Source organism: Arachis hypogaea, chromosome 14, assembly GCF_003086295.3.
Source record: "Arachis hypogaea cultivar Tifrunner chromosome 14, arahy.Tifrunner.gnm2.J5K5, whole genome shotgun sequence".
NCBI classification, from domain to species: domain Eukaryota; kingdom Viridiplantae; phylum Streptophyta; class Magnoliopsida; order Fabales; family Fabaceae; genus Arachis; species Arachis hypogaea.
The window spans coordinates 39,480,084-39,504,680 of record NC_092049.1 but is presented as its reverse complement, the minus strand read 5'-3'; the positions used below and the strand labels follow the sequence as shown (position 1 = coordinate 39,504,680).

Genomic DNA, 24,597 nt, shown 5'->3' with positions numbered 1-24,597 from the left:
GGATGTTCCTCTAGTCTGTGAGGTGCTTGGTCCTTCAAGAGAGAATTTCTGGCGCTTCAGTTCCTTTAAATCACGCCCTTGCTCCTCTTGGAGTGGGTTGTTTTCCTTTAGGGGCCATGATCTTAGTGATCACGGATAAGCACACCAAACTTAGAGCTTTGCTTGTCCTAAAGGAAAAGAAAAAGAAGGAGATGGGTAGAAGGAGAGCTCCTCCCCACCATCCTGGCATTTGAACGCCCAAACACTGCCTGTTTTGGGCGTTTAACGCCCAAATGCTGCTCTCCTGGGCGTTCAACGCCCAGTTGTTGCCCTTTTCTGGCGTTGAACGCCAGATAGCTATCCTTACTGGCGTTCAGTGCCCACTGGATGCCCATTTTGGGCGCTGAACGCCCAAAATGGCCTTCACTGGCGTTTTCTTGCCAGTAAGCTCCCTATCTCTGTTTTGTGTGTAGATTCCTTCTGTAACCCTGTAAACTTATGCAAATGATTCTTTACCTTAGTGTCAGTGAACTTTATATAAACAAATAAAAATAAAAATAGGGCAAAATGCTTAGAGGATTGTTGCCCCATGGCTGGGTTGCCTCCCAGCAAGCGCTTCTTTATTGTCTTTAGCTGGACCTTGCTGAGCTTTTAATCTAGCTTCAGCCTTGAGCAGTCTTGCTCAATGTTGCCTTCAAGATAATGCTTGATTCTCTGTCCATTGACAACGAACTTCTTATCAGAATCAATATCTTGAAGCTCCACATAACCATATGGTGACACACTTGTAATCACGTATGGTCCCCTCCACCGGGATTTCAGTTTCCCGGGGAATAGCCTGAGTCTAGAGTTAAACAACAGGACCTTCTGTCCTGGTTCAAAGATTCTAGATGACAGCTTTCTGTCATGCCAATTTTTTGATTTTCTTTATAAAGCTTGGCATTTTCGAAAGCTGTGAATCTGAATTCCTCTAGCTCATTTAGCTGGAGCAATCGTTTTTCTCCTGCTAATTTGGCATCAAAGTTTAGGAATCTGGTTGCCCAGTAGGCCTTATGTTCCAGTTCCACGGGCAAGTGGCATGCCTTACCATACACGAGTTGATATGGAGAGGTCCCTATAGGGGTCTTGAATGCTGTTCTGTAAGCCCACAGAGCATCATCCAAGCTCCTTGCCCAATCCTTTCTACGGGTATTTACTGTCCGTTCCAGGATTCTCTTTAATTCTCTGTTAGAGACTTCAGCTTGCCCATTGGTTTGTGGATGATATGGTGTGGCCACTTTGTGGCGAATTCCATACCGAACCATGGCAGAGTAAAGCTGTTTATTGCAGAAGTGAGTGCCCCCATCACTGATTAACACTCTAGGGACACCAAACCTGCTAAAGATGTGTTTCTGGAGGAACTTCAGCACTGTTTTAGTATCATTAGTGGGAGTGGCAATAGCCTCAACCCATTTTGATACATAGTCAACTGCCACCAGAATATAAGTGTTTGAGTATGATGGAGGGAAAGGTCCCATGAAGTCAATTCCCCATACATCAAACAACTCTATTTCCAAGATTCCTTGTTGAGGCATGGCGTAACCATGAGGCAGATTACCAGCTCTTTGGCAACTGTCACAATTACGTACAAACTCTCGGGAATCTTTATAGAGTGTGGGCCAATAGAAGCCACATTGGAGGACCTTGGTGGCTGTTCGCTCACCTCCGAAATGGCCTCCATATTGAGATCCATGGCAATGCCATAGGATTCTCTGTGCTTCCTCTCTGGGCACACACCTACGGATAATTCCGTCTGCACATCTCTTAAAGAGATAGGGTTCATCCCACAAGTAGTACTTTGCATCAGTGACTAATTTCTTCTTTTGTATTCTATTGTACTCCTTGGGTATGAACCGTGCAGCTTTATAGTTTGCAATATCGGCAAACCATGGTGCTTCCTGAATGGCAAATAGATGCTCATCAGGGAACGTCTCAGAGATCTCAAGAAAGGGGAGGGACGTCCCTTCCACTGGCTCTATCCGGGACAGATGATCAGCCACTTGGTTCTCTGTCCCTTTTCTGTCTCTTATTTCTATATCAAACTCTTACAGAAGCAATACCCATCTGATGAGTCTGGGTTTTGAATCCTGCTTTGTGAGTAGATATTTAAGAGCAGCATGGTCAGTATACACAATCACTTTTGATCCTACTAAGTATGATCTGAACTTGTCAATGGCGTAAACCACTGCAAGTAGTTCTTTTTCTATGGTTGTGTAATTTTTCTGGGCATCATTTAGAACGCGACTAGCATAATAAATGACATGCAGAAGCTTGTCATGCCTCTGTCCCAATACTGCACCAATGGCATGATTACTGGCATCACACATTAACTCAAATGGCAATGTCCAGTCTGGTGCAGAAATGACTGGTGCTGTGACCAGCTTAGCTTTCAGCGTTTCAAACGCCTGCAGGCATGCTGTGTCAAACACAAATGGCGTGTCAGCAGCTAGCAGATTGCTTAGAGGTTTTGCGATTTTTGAAAAATCCTTTATAAACCTCCTATAGAATCCTGCATGCCCCAGAAAGCTTCTGATTGCCTTAACATTGGCAGGTGGTGGTAATTTTTCAATTACCTCTATTTTTGCTTGATCCACCTCTATTCCCTTGTTTGAGATTTTATGCCCAAGAACAATTCCTTCAGTCACCATGAAGTGACACTTTTCCCAGTTTAACACTAGGTTGGTTTCTTGGCATCTTTTCAGAACAAGTTTCAGGTGATCAAGACAGGAGCTGAATGAGTCTCCATATACTGAGAAGTCATCCATGAAGACTTCCAGAAATTTTTCCACCATGTCAGAGAAAATAGAGAGCATGCATCTCTGGAAGGTTGCAGGCGCATTACATAGCCCAAATGGCATCCTTCTATAAGCAAACACTCCAGATGGACATGTGAATGCTGTTTTCTCTTGATCCTGGGGATCCACTGCAATCTGGTTATAGCCTGAATAGCCATCCAAAAAGCAGTAATAATCATGACCTGCTAGTCTCTCTAGCATCTGGTCTATGAATGGTAAAGGAAAATGATCCTTTCTGGTGGCTGTATTGAGCCTTCTGTAGTCAATACACATGCGCCACCCTGTGACTGTTCTTGTAGGAACCAGTTCATTTTTTTCATTATGAATCACTGTCATGCCTCCCTTTTTTGGGACGACTTGAACAGGGCTCACCCAGGGGCTATCAGAAATGGGATAAATAATCCCAGCCTCTAGTAATTTGGTGACCTCTTTCTGCACCACTTCCTTCATGGCTGGATTTAGCCGCCTCTGTGGTTGAACCACTGGTTTGGCATTATCCTCCAATAGGATTTTGTGCATGCATCTAGCTGGGCTTATGCCCTTAAGGTCACCTATGGACCACCCAAGAGCTGTCTTGTGTGTCCTTAGCACTTGAATAAGTGCTTCCTCTTCCTGTGAATTTAAAGCAGAGCTTATGATCACTGGAAAAGTGTCACCTTCTCCCAGAAATGCGTATTTCAAGGATGGTGGTAGTGGCTTGAGCTCGGGTTTAGGAGGTTTTTCCTCTTTCAGAAGAAAGTTCAGAGGCTCTTCCATGTCCTCTGAATCCTCCAAATCAGGCTGAACATCTTTAAAGATGTCTTCTAACTCTGATTCGAGACTCTCAGCCATGTTGATCTCTTCTACCAAAGAGTCAATGAGATCAACTTTCATGCAGTCTGTTGATGTGTCTGGATGCTGCATGGCTTTGACAGCGTTCAACTTAAACTCATCATCATTGACTCTTAGGGTTATTTCCCCCTGTTGGACATCAATGAGGGATCGTCCAGTTGCTAGGAAGGGTCTTCCTAGAATGAGAATAGCACTCTTGTGCTCCTCCATTTCCAGCACAACAAAGTCAGTGGGAAAGGCGAATGGCCCAACTCTGACAATCATGTCCTCAATCACGCCTGATGGGTATTTAGTGGAACCATCAGCAAGTTGGAGACATATCCGGGTTGGTTTAACTTCTTCAGTTAAGCCAAGCTTCCTGATAGTGGATGCAGGTATCAGGTTGATGCTTACCCCAAGATCGCATAAAGCTGTCTTGGTGCAATCACCTTCTAATATGCATGGTATCAGAAAAATCCTAGGGTCTTTAAGCTTTTCAGGAAAGCTTTTCAGAATGACTGCACTGTATTCTTCAGTGAGGAGAACTCTTTCTGTTTCTCTCCACTCCTTTTTATGACTCAAGATCTCTTTCATGAACTTGGCATAAGAAGGTATTTGCTCAAGTGCCTCTGCAAATGGAATCTTTATTTCAAGAGTCCTTAGATAATCTGCAAAGCGAGCAAATTGCTTATCCTGCTCCTTTTTCCGGAGTTTTTGAGGATAAGGTATCTTGGCTTTATATTCCTTAACCTTAGTGGTTAAAGAAGCCTTTTTAGAGGGGTTGTTATCAGCACTTGTGGGTGTCTGATCCCTCACTGGCAATTGAGTACCAGAGTCAGAAGCTGGAGTGACGTTAGATGCCAACTCACTGTCTGTTCCTGGCGCCTGAACGCCAGAAATGTGCCCATTTTGGGCGTTCAACGCTGGATTGTGCCCCATTTGGGCGTTCAACGCCAAATTCTTGCCCATTTCTGGCGTTGAACGCCAATCCTGCCTTGTTTCTAGCGTTGAATGCCAGTTTTGGGCATGGTCTGGGCGTTCAGCGCCAGCCTTCCACCCATTTTCTGGCGTTTTAGTGCCAGAATTATTTTCTCCTGGGCTCTTACTGTCCTCAGGTGAATCTTTGGTGGGTCGCTCATTTCTTGAATTTTTGATGCCTTGAGGTGGGGTATTTAATGTTTTCCCACTTCTTAATTGAACTGCTTGGCATTCTTCTGCTATTTGCTTTGATAGCTGCTGCTTTGTTTGCTTAAACTGTTCGTCCATATGTATATTAGCTATCCTTGTCTCCTGTAACCTGTCTTTGAATTCAGCTAGCTGCTTTGTTAGAAAATCTAATTGCTGATTGAATTCAGCAGCTTGTTTTACAGTACTGAATTCAGCAGTTACTGTTTTAACCTCTTCATTCATGGAAGGGTTGCTGCTTAGATACAGATGCTGATTCCTGGCAACTGTATCAATGAGCTCTTGAGCTTCTTCAATTGTCTTTCTCATATGGATAGATCCACCAGCTGAGTAATCTAAAGACATCTGAGCTCCTTCTGCAAGCCCATAGTAGAAGATGTCTAACTGAACCCACTCTGAAAACATTTCAGAGGGGCATTTTCGTAGCATCTCTCTGTATCTCTCCCAGGCATCATAAAGAGATTCATTATCTCCTTGTTTAAAGCCTTGGATGTCCAGCCTTAGCTGTGTCATCCTTTTTGGAGGGAAATATTGATTCAGGAATTTTTCTGTCAGCTGTTTCCATGTTCTTATGCTGGCCTTAGGTTGGTTATTTAACCACCTCTTGGCTTGATCTTTTACAGCAAATGGAAACAGTAATAGTCTGTAGACATCCTGATCTATTTCCTTATCATGTACTGTGTCAGCAATTTGTAAAAATTGTGCCAGAAACTCTGTAGGTTCTTCCTGTGGAAGACCAGAATACTGGAAACTTTGCTGCACCATGATAATGAGCTGAGGATTCAAATCAAAGCTACTAACTCCAATGGAGGGTATGCATATGCTACTCCCATATGAAGCAGTAGAGGGGTTAGAATATGACCCCAGAGTCCTCCTGGACTGTTCATTTCCACTTATGTCCATGATGGATCTATGGATATAACTTGGACTGATTTATCTTTTTATTTATTTTATTTTATAAGAAGTAAATACTTAAATAAAATAAAATAACTAAAAAGAATTTGAATTTTGAAATAAAATATTTTTTTTTGTAAAAAAAAAATTTTAAAATTAATTAGTTAAAAAAAACAGAAATTTTTGAAGAAGAGGGAGGATATTTTCGAAAATTAGAGAGAGAGAGAGTTAGTTAGGTAGTTTTGAAAAAGTTAAGAAACAAACAAAAAGTTAGTTAGTTAGTTGCAACAAATTTTGAAAAGATAAGAAGTTATGAAGTTAGAAGAGATATTTTGAAAAGATATTTTTTTTTTGAATTTAGTGAGGAGAGAGAAAAACAATAAGATAGTACAAGATTTAAAATTTTTAGATCTAATGCTCCTTTTTTTCGAAAAATTTGGTGGGAAAACACCAAGGAACACCAAACTTAAAAATTTTAAGATCAAGACACAAGGAAAACTCAAGAACACTTTGAAGACTCACAAGAACACAAGAACATGAAGAAAGAACACCAAACTTAAAAAATTTTTAGAAAACCACCAAAATTTTCGAAAACCAAGGTGAAATCAACAAGAAAACACCAAACTTTAAGTTTGGCACAAAATTTAATAGAGAAAATATTATTTATGAAAAAGAAGGTTTTGAAAAGAGTATAAAAGATTCTAACCCAATTACCAAGAACACAGATTAACGCTCTAGCCAAATGAGTTATGGGACCTTAAAAAGAAATTTTAAGAAAGATTATTTTTGAAAACACCAAACTTAAAGTTTGGCACAGGATTTAATAGAAAAATTATTTTTGAAAAAGGTTTTAAAAAATATGATAGCCAATTATCATGAACATAAACACCACGTTCTAAATAACTGAGCTATAAGTTTAAAGTATTTTAACAAAGGATAAATAATAAAAGACTCTAAACCAAAAAAAAAATGAAAGATTTTTCCTAATCTAAGCAACAAAATAATCCGTCAGTTGTTCAAACACGAACAATCCCCGGCAACGGCGCCAAAAACTTGGTGCACGAATTGTGAATCACACTTTTCACAACGCGTACCACTAACCAGCAAGTGCACTGGGTCGTCCAAGTAATACCTTACGTGAGTAAGGGTCGAATCCCACGGAGATTGTTGGTTTGAAGCAATCTATGGTTATCTTGTAAATCTTAGTCAGGAAGTCAATTATGTTTATCAGTTGAATTATGAATAACCAGTAGAACATAAATTAAAGGTTACTTGTTGTGCAGTAATGGAGAATATGTTGGAGTTTTGGAGATGCTTTGTCTTCTGAATCTCTGCTTTCCTCTGTCTTCTGATTTACGCACGCACGTCCTCCTATGGCAAGCTGTGTGTTGGTGGATCACCGTTGTCAATGGCTACCTTCCATCCTCCCAGTGAAAACTACGCTCATGCGCTCTGTCACAGCACGGCTAATCACCGGTTGGTTCTCGATCCGGTTGGAATAGGATTTACTATCCTTTTGCATCTGTCACTAATGCCCAGCCTTCAGGAGTTTGAAGCTCGTCACAGTCATTCAATCCTTGAATCCTACTCGGAATACCACAGACAAGGTTTAGACTTTCCGGATTCTCATGAATGCCGCTATCAGTTCTAGCTTATAGCACGGAGATTCTGGTTAAGAGATCTCAGAGATACTCATTCAATCGGATATAGAACGGAGGTGGTTGTCAGGCACACGTTCATGGTTTGAGGAAGGTGATGAATGTCACTGATCATCACCTTCATCACAGTTAAGCGCGAATGAACATCTTAGATAGGAACAAGCGTGTTTGAATAGAAAACAGAAATACTTGCATTAATTCATCGAGACACAGCAGAGCTCCTCACCCCCAAAGCTCTGTTTCATTGATAGTTTGGAATTTATAGTATATTCTATTCTTTTTATCCTATTTTGATTTTCAGTTGCTTGGAGACAAGCAACAATTTAAGTTTGGTGTTGTGATGAGCAGATAATTTATACGCTTTTTGACATTGTTTTTAGTATGTTTTTAGTAGGATCTAGTTACTTTTAGGGATGTTTTTAATAGATTTTATGTTAAATTCACATTTCTGGACTTTACTATGAGTTTGGGTGTTTTTCTATGATTTCAGGTATTTTCTGGCTGAAAGTGAGGGACTTGAGCAAAAATCAGATTCAGAGGTTGAAGAAGGACTGCTGATGCTGTTGGATTCTGACCTCCCTGCACTCAAAGTGGGTTTTCTGGAGCTACAGAACTCGAAATGGCGCGCTTTTAATTGCGTTGGAAAGTAGACATCCAGGGCTTTCCAGCAATATATAATACTCCATACTTTGGCCAAGAATTGACGATGTAAACTGGCGTTCAACGCCAGCCTTCTGCCCAAATCTGGCGTCCAGCGCCAGAAAAGGATCCAAAACCAGAGTTGAACGCCCAAACTGGCACAGAAACTGGCGTTCAACTCCACAAATGGCCTCTGCACGTGCTACACTCAAGCTCAGCCCAAACACACACCAAGTGGGCCCCGGAAGTGGATTTATGCATCAATTACTTACTCATGTAAACCCTAGTGACTAGTTTATTATAAATAGGACCTTTTACTATTGTATTAGGCATCTTTGGACGTCTGGTTCTTAGATCAGAGGGGCTGGCCTCTCGGCCATGCCTGGACCTTCACTTATGTATTTTTAACGGTAGAGTTTCTACACTCCATAGATTAAGGTGTGGAGCTCTGCTGTTCCTCAAAGATTAATGCAAAGTACTTCTGTTTTCTATTCAATTCTTCTTATTTCGCTTCTAAGATATCCATTCGCACCCAAGAACGTGATGAAGGTGATGATTATGTGTGACGCTCATCATCCTTCTCCCTTATGAACGCGTGCCTGACAAACACTTCTGTTCTACATGAATTAAGCTAGAATGAATATCTCTTAGATCTCCTAACCAGAATCTTCGTGGCGTAAGCTAGAATGATGGCGGCATTCAAGAGAATCCGGAAGGTCTAAACCTTGTCTGTGGTATTCTGAGTAGGATTCAATGATTGAATGACTGTGACGAGCTTCAAACTCGCGATTGTTGGGCGTTAGTGACAGACGCAAAAGGAGGGTGAATCCTATTCCAGCATGATCGGGAACCGACAGATGAATAGCCGTGCCGTGACAGGGTGCGTGAGCATATTATTCACTGAGAGGAGGGGATTGTAGCCACTGACAACGGTGATGCCCTTGCATAAAGCTAGCCATGGAAAGGAGTAAGACTGATTGGATGAAGATAGCAGGAAAGCAGAGGTTCAGAGGAACGAAAGCATCTCCAGTCGCTTATCTGAAATTTCTACCAATGATTTACATAAGTATCTCTATCTCTATTCTATTATTTAATTTCGAAAACTCCATTATCACTTTATATCTGCCTGACTGAGATTTGCAAGGTGACCATAGCTTGCTTCATACCAACAATCTCCGTGGGATTCGACCCTTACTCACGTAAGGTATTACTTGGACGACCCAGTGCACTTGCTGGTTAGTTGTATCGAAGTTGTGACAATTATGAATTAAGATCAGAGCACCAAGCTTTGGAGCCATTACCAGGATTTGTTCGAGCCTGGAGATCACAATTTCGTGCACCAAGTTTTTGGCGCCGTTGCCGGGGATTGTTTGAGTTTGGACAACTGACGGTTCATCTTGTTGCTCAGATTAGGTAATTTTCTTTTTGTTTTCTTTTCAAAAAATTTTTTTCAAAAATTTTTCAAAAATTCTTCCTTTGTTTTCGAAAAAAAAAATTTTTTTTAAAATAAAAATGTTTTCAAAAATATATTTTCCTTTCAGAATTTTTAAGAATGAATTCTAGAGTTTCATGGAGCATGTTGAAGCCTGGCTGGCTGTAAAGCCATGTCTCAATTCTTATACTCAAGAGAAGAGCTTCTTTATCTTTCTTAGCCAATTGGCTGTTGAATGTAAGGAATGTCAGGCGTGTCATGTCTGAGTTACATACTAAAGCATGGCTGGCTATTAAGCCATGCCTGACCCTTTGATTGGAGCTTTAGAGCATAAGATTCCTAGAATTCATATTAAAAATTTTGGAATCCTTATTTTCTTTTTCAAAATTATTTTTCGAAAAACATAAAAAAAAAATTAATTACCAAAAAAATTAGAAAATCATAAAAATCAAAAATATTTTCCTGTTTCTTATTTGAGTCTTGAGTCATATCATAAGTTTGGTGTCAATTTCATATGCATCTTGCATTTTTCGAAAATATCATGCATTCATAGTGTTCTTCATGATCTTCAAGTTGTTCTTGGTAAGTCTTCTTGTTTGATCTTGATGTTTTCTTGTTTTGCATCTTTAGTTGTTTTTCATGTGCATTTTTCGTTTGTTAGAGTCTAAATATGAAAAATTTCTAAGTTTGGTGTCTTGCATGTTCTATTTGCATTAAAAATTTTTCAAAATTGTGTCTATGATGTTCATCTTGACATTCATAGTGTTCTTGGTGTTCATCTTGACATTCATAGCATTCTTGCATGCATTCATTGTTTTGATCTAAAAATTTCATGCATTGCATAATTTTCATGTTTTTCATAAAAAAAATTCAAAAATCAAAAAAATATCTTTCCCTTTTTCTCTCATCAAATTCGAAAATTGAGTTGACTTTTTCAAAAATTTTTAAAAAATCAAATTGTTTCTCATGAGTCAAATCAAATTTTCAATTTGAAAATCTTATCTTTTTCAAAATCTTTTTCAAAAATCAAATCTTTTTCAAAATTCTAAGTTATTTTCGAAAATCTCAAAAATATTTTTCAAAAATCTTTTTCTTATTTTTATACCAATTTTTCGAAAATAACATAATCAATTAATGTTTTGATTCAAAAATTTGAAGTTTGTTACTTGCTTGTTAAGAAAGATTCAAACTTTAAGTTCTAGAATCATATCTTGTGATTTCTTATGAATCAAGTCATTAATTGTGATTTTAAAAATCAAATCTTTTTCAAAAACTAATTCCTATCATATCTTTTCAAAAATATCTTCTTATCTTATCTTTTTCAAAAATATCTTTTCCAAATATCTTTTCTAACTTCCTAACTTCTTATCTTTTCAAAATTTGTTTCAACTAACTAACTAACTTTTTGCTTGTTTCTTAACTTTTTCAAAACTACCTAACTAACTCTCTCTCTCTAATTTTCGAAAATATCTCCCCCTTTTTCAAAAAATTTCTTTTTAATTAACTAATTATTTTTATTTTTATTTTTGATTTCAAAAATTTTCGAAAAAAAAATACTAACAATTTTCAAAAACCATTTTCGAAAATCACTAACTCTTTTTCAAAATAATTTTCGAAAATTATCCCTCCCCCATCTCATTCTATTTATTCATTCATATCCTAACATCTCATCTCACATCTCTTCCATCCGTACAGTTGTGTTTCTTCCTTTACATCACATTCTTTGTCTCCCCCTATTTTCTTCCACTCACAAAGGGATCCCTATACTGTGGTATAAAGGATCTCTATTATTATTATTATTATTTTTCTGTGCCTTCTTCTTTGTCATATGAGCAGGAGCAAGGACAAGAACATTCTTGTGGAAGCAGATCCAGAACCTGAAAGGACTCTGAAGAGAAAATTAAGAGAAGCTAAAATACAACAATCCAGAGATAACCTTTCAGAAATTTTCGAACAGGCAGAGGAGATGGCAGCCGAAAATAATGATAATGTAAGGAAGATGCTTGGTGACTTTACTGCACCTAATTCCAATTTACATGGAAGAAGCATCTCCATTCCTGCCATTGGAGCAAACAACTTGAGCTGAAACCTCAATTAGTTTCTCTGATGCAGCAGAACTGCAAGTTTCATAGACTTCCATCTGAAGATCCTTTTCAGTTCTTAACTGAATTCTTGCAGATATGTGATACTGTTAAGACTAATGGAGTAGATCCTGAAGTCTACAGGCTCATGCTTTTCCCTTTTGCTGTAAGAGACAGAGCTAGATTATGGTTGGATTCTCAACCTAAAGACAGCCTGAACTCTTGGGATAAGCTGGTCACGGCTTTCTTAGCCAAGTACTTTCCTCCTCAAAAGTTGAGCAAGCTTAGAGCTGATGTTCAAACCTTCAGACAGAAAGAAGGTGAATCTCTCTATGAAGCTTGGGAAAGATACAAACAGTTGACCAAAAAGTGTCCTTCTGACATGCTTTCAGAATGGACCATCCTGGATATATTCTATGATGGTTTATCTGAGCTATCAAAGATGTCACTGGACACTTCTGCAGGTGGATCCATTCACCTAAAGAAAACGCCTGCAGAAGCTCAAGAACTCATTGACATGGTTGCTAATAACCAGTTCATGTACACTTCTGAAAGGAATCCTGTAAGTAATGGGACGCCTATGAAGAAGGGAGTTCTTGAAGTTGATACTCTGAATGCCATATTGGCTCAGAATAAAATATTGACTCAGCAAGTCAATATGATCTCTCAGAGTCTGCATGGAATGCAAGCTGCATCCAACAGTACTCAAGAAGCTTCTTCTGAAGAAGAAACTTATGATCCTAAGAACCCTGCAATAGCAGAGGTAAATTACTTAGGTGAACCTTATGGAAACACCTATAACTCAACATGGAGAAATCATCCAAATTTCTCATGGAAGGATCAAAAGCCCCAACAAGGCTTTAATAATGGTGGAAGAAACAGGTTTAGCAATAGCAAGCCTTTTCCATCATCCACTCAGCAACAGACAGAGAACTCTGAACAAAATGCTTCTAATTTAGCAATTCTAGTCTCTGATCTATCTAAGGCCACTGTAAGTTTCATGAATGAAACAAGGTCTTCCATTAGAAATTTGGAAGCACAAGTGGGCCAGCTGAGTAAAAGGATCACTGAAATCCCTCCTAGTACTCTCCCAAGCAATACAGAAGAGAACCCAAAAGGAGAGTGCAAGGCCATTGACATAAGCGCCATGGCCGAACCTGTGAGGAGAGGAGAGGACGTGAATCCCAAGGAGGAAGACCTCCTGGGACGTCCAGTGATCAATAAGGAGCTTCCCTCTGAGGAACCAAAGGACTCTGAGGCTCATCTAGAGACCATAGAGATTCCATTGAACCTCCTTATGCCCTTCATGAGCTTTGATGAGTATTTCTCTTCTGAAGAGAATGAGGATGTCACTGAAGAGCAAACTGCCAATTTTCTTGGTGCAATCATGAAGCTGAATGCCAAATTATTTGGTATTAATACTTGGGAAGTTGAACCTCCCTTGTTCATCAATGAACTTAGTGATCTGGATCAACTGACATTGCCTCAGAAGAGACAGGATCCTGGAAAGTTCATAATACCCTGTACCATAGGCACCATGATCTTTAAGGCTCTGTGTGACCTTGGTTCAGGAATAAACCTCATGCCCTTCTCTATAATGGAGAAACTGGGAATCTATGAGGTGCAAGCTGCTAAAATCTCACTAGAGATGGCAGACAGCTCAAGAAAATAGGCTTATGGACAAGTAGAAGATGTATTAGTAATGGTTGAGGGCCTTTACATCCCTGCTGATTTCATAGTCCTGGATACTGGAAAGGAAGAGGATGAATCCATCATCCTAGGAAGACCTTTCCTGGCCACAGCAAGAGCTGTGATTGATGTTGACAGAGGTGAAATAGTCCTTCAATGGAATGAGAACTCCCTTGTATTCAAAACTCAAGGATCTCCCTCTGCAACCATGGAGAGGAAGCTTGAAAAGCTTCTCTCAAAGCAGAGTCAACCAGAGCCCCCACAGTCAAACTCTAAGTTTGGTGTTGGGAGGCCACAACCAAACTCTAAGTTTGGTGCTGAACTCCCATATCCAAACTCTAAGTTTGGTGTTGGAGAGTCTCAACAAAGCTCTGCACATCTGTGAGGCTCCATGAGAGCCCACTGTCAAGCTATTGACATTAAAGAAGCGCTTGTTGGGAGGCAACCCAATGTTTATCTAATTCTTATTTTTATTGTTTTTCATGTTTTCTTAGGTTCATGATCATGTGGAGTCACAAAATAAACAAAAAATTCAAAAACGGAATTAAAAACAGCAGAAGAAAAATTACACCCTGGAGGAGCATCTGTCTGGCGTTCAAACGCCAGAACAGAGCATAGTTCTGGCGCTGAACGCCTAGAACAAGCATGGTTCTGGCGTTCAACGCCAGAAATGGCAGCAAATGGGCGTTGAACGCCCAAAATGGGCACCAACCTGGCGCTGAACGCCCAGAGTTGTGTGCAAGGGCATTTTGCATGCCTAAATTGGTGCAGGGATGTAAATGCCTTGACACCTCAAGATCTGTGGACCTCACAGGATCACCTCAGGATCTGTGGACCCCACAGGATCCCCACCTACCTCCACTCACTCTCTTCTCTCTTCTCAATCATCCTCTATTCCCAATAAACACTCTTCCCTATTAACCCTTTACCACTCACATCCAAACACCCACTTTCCTTCAAAATTCAACATCTCTTTCCCACCCAATCCAACCCATATGGCCGAATACACATCTCCCTCCATCTCCTCCATATCTTCTTCTTATTCTTCTATTCTTTTTCTTTTGCTCGAGGGCGAGCAACATTCTAAGTTTGGTGTGGTAAAAGCATAGCTTTTTTGTTTTTTCCATAACCATTGATGGCACCTAAGGCCAGAGAAACCTCTAGAAAAAGGAAAGGGAAGACAAAAGCTTCCATCAAGGGTCTATAGCTCAGTGGTAGAACATTTGACTACAAATCAAGAGATCCCTGAGATACCTCAGGGGATACATTTTCTTCCACACAATTATTGGAAGCAACTAAGGGTGGAACATCAAGAGCACTCCATCATCCTTCATGAAATCAGAGAAGATCTAAAAGCAATGAAGGAGGAGCAACAAAAGGTAAGGAAAAGACATAGAAGAGCTCAAGAACATCATTGAAACGCCATCATCACTAAGGTGGATTCATTCCTTGCTCTTATTTCTTCTGTTTTTTGTTTTTATATGTTATGTGCTTATATATGTTTGTGTCTTTATTACATGATCATTAGTAGTTAGTAACTTTGTCTTAAAGATATGAATGTCCTATGAATCCATCACCTCTCTTAAATGAAAAATGTTTTAATTCAAAAGAACAAGAAGTACATGAGTTTCGAATTTATCCTTGAACTTAGTTTAATTATATTGATGTGGTGACAATGCTTCTTGTTTTCTGAATGTATGCGTGAACAGTGCATATGTCTTTTGAAGTTGCTGTTTAAGAATGTTAAATATGTTGGCTCTTGAAAGAATGATGACTAGGAGACACGTTATTTGATAATCTGAAAAATCATAAAAATGATTCTTGAAGCAAGAAAAAGCAGCAAAGAACAAAGCTTGCAGAGAAAAAAAAAAGGTGAAAAAAAATAGAAAGAAAAAGAAAAAGCAAGCAGAAAAAGCCAAAGCTCTTAAAACCAAGAGGCAAGAGCAAAAAGCCAATAACCCTTAAAACCAAAAGGCAAGGGCAAATAAAAAGGATCCCAAGGCTTTGAGCATCAGTGGATAGGAGGGCCTAAAGGAATAAACTCCTGGTCTAAGCGGCTAAACCAAGCTGTCCCTAACCATGTGCTTGTGGCGTGTAGGTGTCAAGTGAAAACTTGAGACTGAGCGGTTAAAGTCAAGGTCCAAAGCAAAAAAAAAAAAAAAAAAAGAGTGTGCTTAAGAACCCTGGACACCTCTAATTGGGGACTTTAGCAAGGCTGAGTCACAATCTGAAAAGGTTCACCCAGTTATGTGTCTGTGGCATTTATGTATCCGGTGGTAATACTGGAAAACAAAGTGCTTAGGGCCACGGCCAAGACTCATAAAGAAGCTGTGTTCAAGAATCATCATACTGAACTGGGAGAATCAATAACACTATCTGAACTTTGAGTTCCTATAGATGCCAATCATTCTGAACCTCAATGGATAAAGTGAGATGCCAAAACTATTCAAGAGACAAAAAGCTATAAGTCCCGCTCATATGATTGAAGCTCTGTTTCATTGATAGTTTGGAATTTATAGTATATTCTATTCTTTTTATCCTATTTTGATTTTCAGTTGCTTGGGGACAAGCAACAATTTAAGTTTGGTGTTGTGATGAGCGGATAATTTATATGCTTTTTGACATTGTTTTTAGTATGTTTTTAGTAGGATCTAGTTACTTTTAGGGATGTTTTTAATAGATTTTGTGTTAAATTCACATTTCTGGACTTTACTATGAGTTTGTGTGTTTTTCTGTGATTTCAGGTATTTTCTGGCTGAAATTGAGGGACTTGAGCAGAAATCAGATTCAGAGGTTGAAAAAGGACTGCTGATGCTGTTGGATTCTGACCTCCCTACACTCAAAGTGGATTTTCTGGAGCTACAGAACTCGAAATGGCGCGCTTCCAATTGCGTTGGAAAGTAGACATCCAGGGCTTTCCAGAAATATATAATAGTCCATACTTTGGCCAAGAATAGACGACCTAAACTGGCGTTCAACGCCAACTTTCTACCCAAATCTGGCGTCCAGCGCCAGAAAAGGATCCAAAACCAGAGTTGAACGCCCAAACTGGCACAAAAACTGGCGTTCAACTCCACAAATGGCCTCTGCACGTGCAACACTTAAGCTCAGCCCAAACACACACCAAGTGGGCCCCGGAAGTGGATTTATACATCAAATACTTACTCATGTAAACCCTAGTAGCTAGTTTATTATAAATAGGACCTCTTACTATTGTATTAGGCATCCCGGATTGTATTTTGATCCTGTGATCACGTTTTGGGGGCTGGCCATCTCGGCCATGCCTGGACCTTCACTTATGTATTTTCATACGGTAGAGTTTCTACACTCCATAGATTAAGGTGTGGAGCTCTGCTGTTCCTCAAAGATTAATGCAAAGTACTACTGTTTTCTATTCAATTCATCTTGTTTCGCTTCTAAGATATTCATTCGCACTTCATCCTGAATGTGATGAACGTGACAATCATCATCATTCCCTATGATCGCGTGCCTGACAACCACTTCCGTTCTACATTAGAATCGAATGAGTATCTCTTAGATCTCTTAGTCGGAATCTTCGTGGCGTAAGCTAGAATGATGGCGGCATTCAAGAGAATCCGGAAAGTCTAAACCTTGTCTGTGGTATTCCGAGTAGGATTCAATGATTGAATGACTGTGACGAGCTTCAAACTCGCGAGTGCTGGGCGTTAGTGACAGACGCAAAAGGAGGGTGAATCCTATTCCAGCATGATCGAGAACCGACAGATGAATAGCCGTGCCGTGACAGGGTGCGTGAGCATAGGATTCACTGAGAGGAGGGGATGTAGCCACTGACAACGGTGATGCCCTTGCATACAGCCAGCCATGGAAAGGAGTAAGACTGATTGGATGAAGATAGCAGGAAAGCAGAGGTTCAGAGGAACGAAAAGCATCTCCATTCGCTTATCTGAAATCCCTGCCAATGAATCTACATAAGTATCTCTATCCCTTTTATTGTTTATTTTAATCTAATAAAATATCATGTTTAAATTCGCCTGACTGAGATTTGCAAGGTGACCATAGCTTGCTTCATACCAACAATCTCCGTGGGATTCGACCCTTACTCACGTAAGGTATTACTTGGACGACCCAGTGCACTTGCTGGTTAGTTGTATCGAAGTTGTGACAATTATGAATTAAGATCAGAGCACCAAGCTTTGGAGCCATTACCAGGATTTGTTCGAGCCTGGAGATCACAATTTCGTGCACCAAGTTTTTTGTGATGAGCGGATAATTTATACGCTTTTTGACATTGTTTTTAGTATGTTTTTAGTAGGATCTAGTTACTTTTAGGGATGTTTTTAATAGATTTTGTGTTAAATTCACATTTCTGGACTTTACTATGAGTTTGTGTGTTTTTCTGTGATTTCAGGTATTTTCTGGCTGAAATTGAGGGACTTGAGCAGAAATCAGATTCAGAGGTTGAAAAAGGACTGCTGATGCTGTTGGATTCTGACCTCCCTGCACTCAAAGTGGATTTTCTGGAGCTACAGAACTCGCAATGACGCGCTTCCAATTGCGTTGAAAAGTAGACATCCAGAGCTTTCCAGAAATATATAATAGTGCATACTTTGGCCAAGAATTGACGACGTAAACTGGCGTTCAACGCCAGCTTTCTACCCAAATCTGGCGTGCAGCGCCAGAAAAGGAGCCAAAACCAGAGTTGAACGCCCAAACTGGCACAAAAGCTGGCGTTCAACTCCAAGGAGGACCTCTACACGTGTAACAATCAAAGCCCAGTCCAAGCACACACGAAGTGGGCCCCGAAAGTGGATTTATGCATCAATTATTTACTCATGTAAACCCTAGTAGCTAGTTTATTATAAATAGGACCTTTTACTATTGTATTTGGCATCCTGGATTGTATTTGGATCCTGTGATCACGTTTTGGGGGCTGGCCATCTCGGCCATGCCTGGACCTTTCACTTATGTATTTTCAACGGTAGAGTTTCTACACTCCATAGATTAAGGTGTGGAGCTCTGCTGTTCCTCAAAGATTAATGCAAAGTACTACTGTTTTCTATTCAATTCTTCTTATTTCGCTTCTAAGATATCCATTCGCACCCAAGAACATGATGAAGGTGATGATTATGTGTGACGCTCATCATCCTTCTCCCTTATGCGCGCGTGCCTGACAAACACTTCCGTTCTACATGAAATAAGCTAGAATGAATATCTCTTAGATCTCCTAACCGGAATCTTCGTGGCATAAGCTAGAATGATGGCGGCATTCGAGAGAATCCGGAAAGTCTAAACCTTGTCGGTGGTATTCCGAGTAGGATTCTATGATTGAATGACTGTGACGAGCTTCAAACTCGCGAGTGCTGGGCGTTAGTGACAGACGCAAAAGGAGGGTGAATCCTATTCCAGCATGATCGAGAACCGACAGATGAATAGCCGTGCCGTGACAGGGTGCGTGAGCATATTATTCACTGAGAGGAGGGGATGTAGCCACTGACAACGGTGATGCCCTTGCATAAAGCCAGCCATGGAAAGGAGTAAGACTGATTGGATGAAGATAGCAGGAAAGCAGAGGTTCAGAGGAACGAAAAGCATCTCCATTCGCTCATCTGAAATTCCTACCAATGATTTACATAAGTATCTCTACCCCTATTTTATTATATTAAATTCGAAAACACCATTATCACTTTATATCTGCTTGACTGAGATTTACAAGGTGACCATAGCTTGCTTCATACCAACAATCTCCGTGGGATTCGACCCTTACTCACGTAAGGTATTACTTGGACGACCCAGTGTACTTGCTGGTTAGTTGTATCGAAGTTGTGACAATTATGAATTAAGATCAAAGCACCAAGCTTTGGAGCCATTACCAGGATTTGTTCGAGCCTGGAGATCACAATTTCGTGCACCAAGTTTTTGGCGCCGTTGCCGGGGATTGTTCGAGTTTGGACAACTGACGGTTCATCTTGTTGCTCAGATTAGGTAATTTTCTTTTTATTTTATTTTCAAAAATTTTTCAAAAAAATCTTCTCACCTGTTTTCGAAAAAAAAATGTTTTCAAAAATATATTTTTCTTCAAAAAATTTTAAGAATGAATTCTAGTGTTTCATATAACATGTTTTAGCTTGACTGGCCATGAAGCCATGTCTAATTCCCAGGATTTTGATTGAGGACTATGAATTCATTACTTCCTTTTTCCCAAATGTTTTCAAAAAAAATTTATACAAAAATCCAAAAAAAATTAGAAAATCATAAAAATAAAAAAAAATATTTTTTTGTGTTCTTGTTTGAGTCTTGAGTCATGTTATAAGTTTGGTGTCAATTGCATGTGCATCTTGCATTTTTCGAAAATTTTATGCATTCATGGTGTTCTTCATGATCTTCAAGTTGTTCTTGGTAAGTCTTCTTGTTTGATCTTGATGATTTTTTGTTTTGTGTCTTTTCATGTTTATCATATGCATTCTTGAATTCTTAGTGCGTAAGCATTAAAGAATTCTAAGTTTGGTGTCTTGCATGTTTTCTTTGCATTAAAAATTTTTCAAAAATATGTTCTTGATGTTCATCATGATCTTCATAGTGTTCTTGGTGTTCATCTTGACATTCATAGCATTCTTGCATGCATTCATTGTTTTGATCTAAAAATTTCATGCATTGCATAATTTTCATGTTTTCATAAAAATTCAAAAAAAAATCAAAAAAATATCTTTCCCTTTTTCTCTCATCAAATTCGAAAATTTGAGTTGACTTTTTCAAAAATTTTTAAAATCAAGTTGTTTCTCATGAGTCAAATCAAATTTTCAATTTGAAAATCTTATCTTTTTCAAAATCTTTTTCAAAAATAAAATCTTTTTCAAAATTCTTAGTTATTTTCAAAAATTTCAAAAATATTTTTCAAAAATCTTTTTCTTATTTTTATACCAAATTTTCGAAAATAACAATAACAATTAATGTTTTGATTCAAAAAATTTCAAGTTTGTTACTTGTTTGTTAAGAAAGATTCAAACTTTAAGTTCTAGAATCATATCTTATGATTTCTTGTGAATCAAGTTATTAATTGTGATTTTAAAAATCAAATCTTTTTCAAAACTAATTTCAATCATATCTTTTCAAAAATATCTTCTTATCTTTTTCAAAAAATTTGATTTCAAAATATCTTTTCTAACTTCCTAACTTCTTACCTTTTCAAAATTTGTTTCAACTAACTAACTAACTTTTTGTTTGTTTCTTAACTTTTTCAAAACTACCTAACTAACTCTCTCTCCCTAATTTTCGAAAATATCTTCCCTCTTTTTCAAAAATTTCTTTTTTATTAACTAATTATTTTTACTTTTTTATATAAAAAAAAATTTCGAAAAAAAAATACTAACCTTTTTCAAAAACTATTTTCAAAAATCACTAACTCTTTTTCAAAAATTGTTTTCGAAAATTCACTTCCCCCTCTCATCTTCTTCTATTTGTTTATTGATATACTAACATCTTTCCTTCAACTCTCCAAAATCCGAACCCCCTCTCTCTCTGAGTTCAGATTTTCTTCCCTTCTTTTCTTCTACTAACACAAGGATCCCTATACTGTGGTATAAAGGATCCATATTATTATTACTATTTTTTCTGTGCCATCTTCTTTGTCATATGAGCAGGAGCAAGGACAAGAACATTCTTGTTAAAGCAGATCCAGAACCTGAAAAGACTCTGAAAAAAAAATTAAGAGAAGCTAAAATACAACAATCCAGAGATAACCTTTCAGAAATTTTCGAACAGGAAAAGGAGATGGCAGCCGAAAATAATAACAATATAAGGAAGATGCTTGGTGACTTCATTGCACCTAATTCCAATTTACATGGACGAAGCATCTCCATTCCTGCCATTGGAGCAAACAACTTTGAGCTGAAACCTCAATTAGTTTCTCTGATGCAGCAGAACTGCAAGTTTCATGGACTTCCATCTGAAGACCCTTTTCAGTTCTTAACTGAATTCTTGCAGATATGTGATACTGTAAAGACTAATGGAGTAGATCCTAAAGTCTACAGGCTCATGCTTTTCCCTTTTTCTGTAAGAGACAGAGCTAGACTCTGGTTGGATTCTCAACCTAAGGATAGCCTGAACTCATGGGATAAGCTGAGTAAAAGGATCACTGAAATCCCTCCTAGTACTCTCCCAAGCAATACAGAAGAGAATCCAAAAGGAGAGTGCAAGGCCATTGACATAAGCACCATGGCCGAACCTGTGAGGAGAGGAGAGGACGTGAATCCCAAGGAGGAAGACCTCCTGGGACGTCCAGTGATCAATAAGGAGCTTCCCTCTGAGGAACCAAAGGACTCTGAGGCCCATCTAGAGACCATAGAGATTCCATTGAACCTCCTTATGCCCTTCATGAGCTCTGATGAATAGTCCTCTTCTGAAGAGAATGAGGATGTTACTGAAGAGCAAACTGCCAAGTTTCTTGGTGCAATCATGAAGCTAAATGCCAAATTATTTGGCATTGATACTTGGGAAGTTGAACCTCCCTTGTTCATCAATGAACTAAGTGATCTGGATCAACTGACATTGCCTCAGAAGAGACAGGATCCTGGAAAGTTCATAATACCATGTACCATAGGCACCATAATCTTTAAGGCTCTGTGTGACCTTGGTTCAGGAATAAACCTCATGCCCCTCTCTGTAATAGAGAAACTGGGAATCTATGGGGTGCAAGCTGCTAAAATCTCATTAGAGATGGCAGACAGCTCAAGAAAACAGGCTTATGGACAAGTAGAGGACGTGTTAGTAAAGGTTGAAGGCCTTTACATCCCTACTGATTTCATAGTCCTGGATACTGGAAAGGAAGAGGATGAATCCATCATCCTAGGAAGACCTTTCCTGGCCACAGCAAGAGCTGTGATTGATGTTGACAGATGTGAAATATTCCTTCAATGGAATGAGAACTCCCTTGTGTTTAAAACTCAAGGATCTCCCTCTGCAGCCATGGAGAGGAAGCAGAAAAAGCTTCTCTCCAAGCAGAGTCAACCAGAGCCCCCACAGTCAAACTCTAAGTTTGGTGTTGGAGAGTCTCAACAAAGCTCTGCACATCTGTGAGGCTCCATGAGAGCCCACTGTCAAGCTATTGACATTAAAGAAGCGCTTGTTGGGAGGCAACCCAATGTTTATTTATCTAATTCTATTATTATTGTTTTTCATGTTTTCTTAGGTTCATGATCAAGTGGAGTCACAAAATAAAAATAAAAATAAAAAACGGAATCAAAAACAGCAGAAGAAAAATCACACCCTGGAGGAGCATCTGCCTGGCGTTCAAATGCCAGAACATAGCATGGTTCTGGCGCTGAACGCCCAAAATGGCAACATCCTGGCGCTGAACGCCCAGAACAAGCATGGTTCTGGCGTTCAACGCCAGAAATGGCAGCAAATGGGCGTTGAACGCCCAAAATGGGCACCAACCTGGCGCTGAACGCCCAGAGTTGTGTGCAAGGGCATTTTACATGCCTAATGGGTGCAAGGATGTAAATCCTTGACACCTCCAGACCTGTGGACAGCACAGGATCACCTCAAGATCTGTGGACACCACAGGATCATCTCAGGATCTGTAAACCCCACAGGATCATCTCAGGATCTGTGGACCCCACAGGATCCCCACCTACCTCATCATCTCTCTTTCCATTCATGATCATCCCTTCTTCTTTTTTTTTTTTTCCATTTACCACTCACATCCATACACCCACTACCTGCAAAAATTCAACATCTCTCTCTCTCTCCCACCCAATCCCACCCATATGGCCGAATACACACTCCCATCCATCTCCTCCATATCTTCTTCTTATTCTTCTATTCTTTCTTCTTTTGCTCGAGGGCGAGCAAAATTCTAAGTTTGGTGTGGTAAAAACATAACTTTTTTGTTTTTTCCATAACCATTGATGGCACCTAAGGCCAGAGAAACCTCTAGAAAGAGGAAAGGGAAGACAAAAGCTTCCATCAAGGGTCTATAGCTCAGTGGTAGAACATTTGACTGCAAATAAAGAGATCCCTGAGATACCTCAGGGGATACACTTTCTTCCACACAATTATTGGAAGCAACTAAGGGTGGAACATCAAGAGCACTCCATCATCCTTCATGAAATCAGAGAAGATCTAAAAGCAATGAAGGAGGAGCAACAAAGACAAGGAAGAGACATAGAAGAGCTTAAGGACATCATTGGTTCCTCAAGAAGGAAACACCTCCATCACTAAGGTGGATTCATTCCTTGTTCTTATTTCTTCTGTTTTTCGTTTTCTATATTATGTGCTTATCTATGTTTGTGTCTTCATTACATGATCATTAGTAGTTAGTAACTTTGTCTTAAAGTTATGAATGTCCTATGACTCCATCACCTCTCTTAAATAAAAATGTTTTAATTCAAAAGAACAAGAAGTACATGAGTTTTGAATTTATCCTTGAACTTAGTTTAATTATATTGATGTGGTGACAATGCTTCTTGTTCTCTAACTGAATGCTTGAACAGTGCATATGTCTTTTGAAGTTGTTGTTTAAGAATGTTAAATATGTTGGCTCTTGAAAGAATGATGACTAGGAGACATGTTATTTGATAATCTGAAAAATCATAAAAATGATTCTTGAAGCAAGAAAAAGCAGCAAAGAACAAAGCTTGCAGAAAAAAAAAATAGGCGAAAAAAAAATAGAAAGAAAAAGAAAAAGCAAGCAGAAAAAGCCAAAGCTCTTAAAACCAAGAGGCAAGAGCAAAAAGCCAATAACCCTTAAAACCAAAAGGCAAGGGCAAATAAAAAGGATCCCAAGGCTTTGAGCATCAGTGGATAGGAGGGCCTAAAGGAATAAAATCCTGGTCTAAGCGGCTAAACCAAGCTGTCCCTAACCATGTGCTTGTGGCGTGTAGGTGTCAAGTGAAAACTTGAGACTGAGCGGTTAAAGTCAAGGTCCAAAGCAAAAAAAGAGTGTGCTTAAGAACCCTGGACACCTCTAATTGGGGACTTTAGCAAAGCTGAGTCACAATCTGAAAAGGTTCACCCAATTATGTGTCTGTGGCATTTATGTATCCGGTGGTAATACTGGAAAACAAAGTGCTTAGGGCCACGGCCAAGACTCATAAAGAAGCTGTGTTCAAGAATCATCATACTGAACTAAGAGAGTCAATAACACTATTCGAAATCTGAAGTTCCTATAGATGCCAATCATTCTGAACCTCAATGAATAAAGTGAGATGCCAAAACTATTCAAGAGGCAAAAAGCCATAAGTCCCGCTCATATGATTGAAGCTCTGTTTCATTGATAGTTTGGAATTTATAGTATATTCTATTCTTTTTATCCTATTTTGATTTTCAGTTGCTTGGGGACAAGCAACAATTTAAGTTTGGTGTTGTGATGAGCGGATAATTTATACGCTTTTTGACATTGTTTTTAGTATGTTTTT

At 39.1% G+C, this 24,597-nt stretch overlaps 1 non-coding gene across 1 annotated transcript; it reads right to left on the bottom strand.

Moving 5' to 3' along the window:
• Positions 1-11,792: 11,792 nt before the first annotated feature.
• On the bottom strand, positions 11,793-11,900 carry LOC112746207 (small nucleolar RNA R71). Its single transcript, XR_003174102.1, has one exon. It is a non-coding gene; the product is annotated as a small nucleolar RNA R71 (small nucleolar RNA).
• Positions 11,901-24,597: the final 12,697 nt, after the last annotated feature.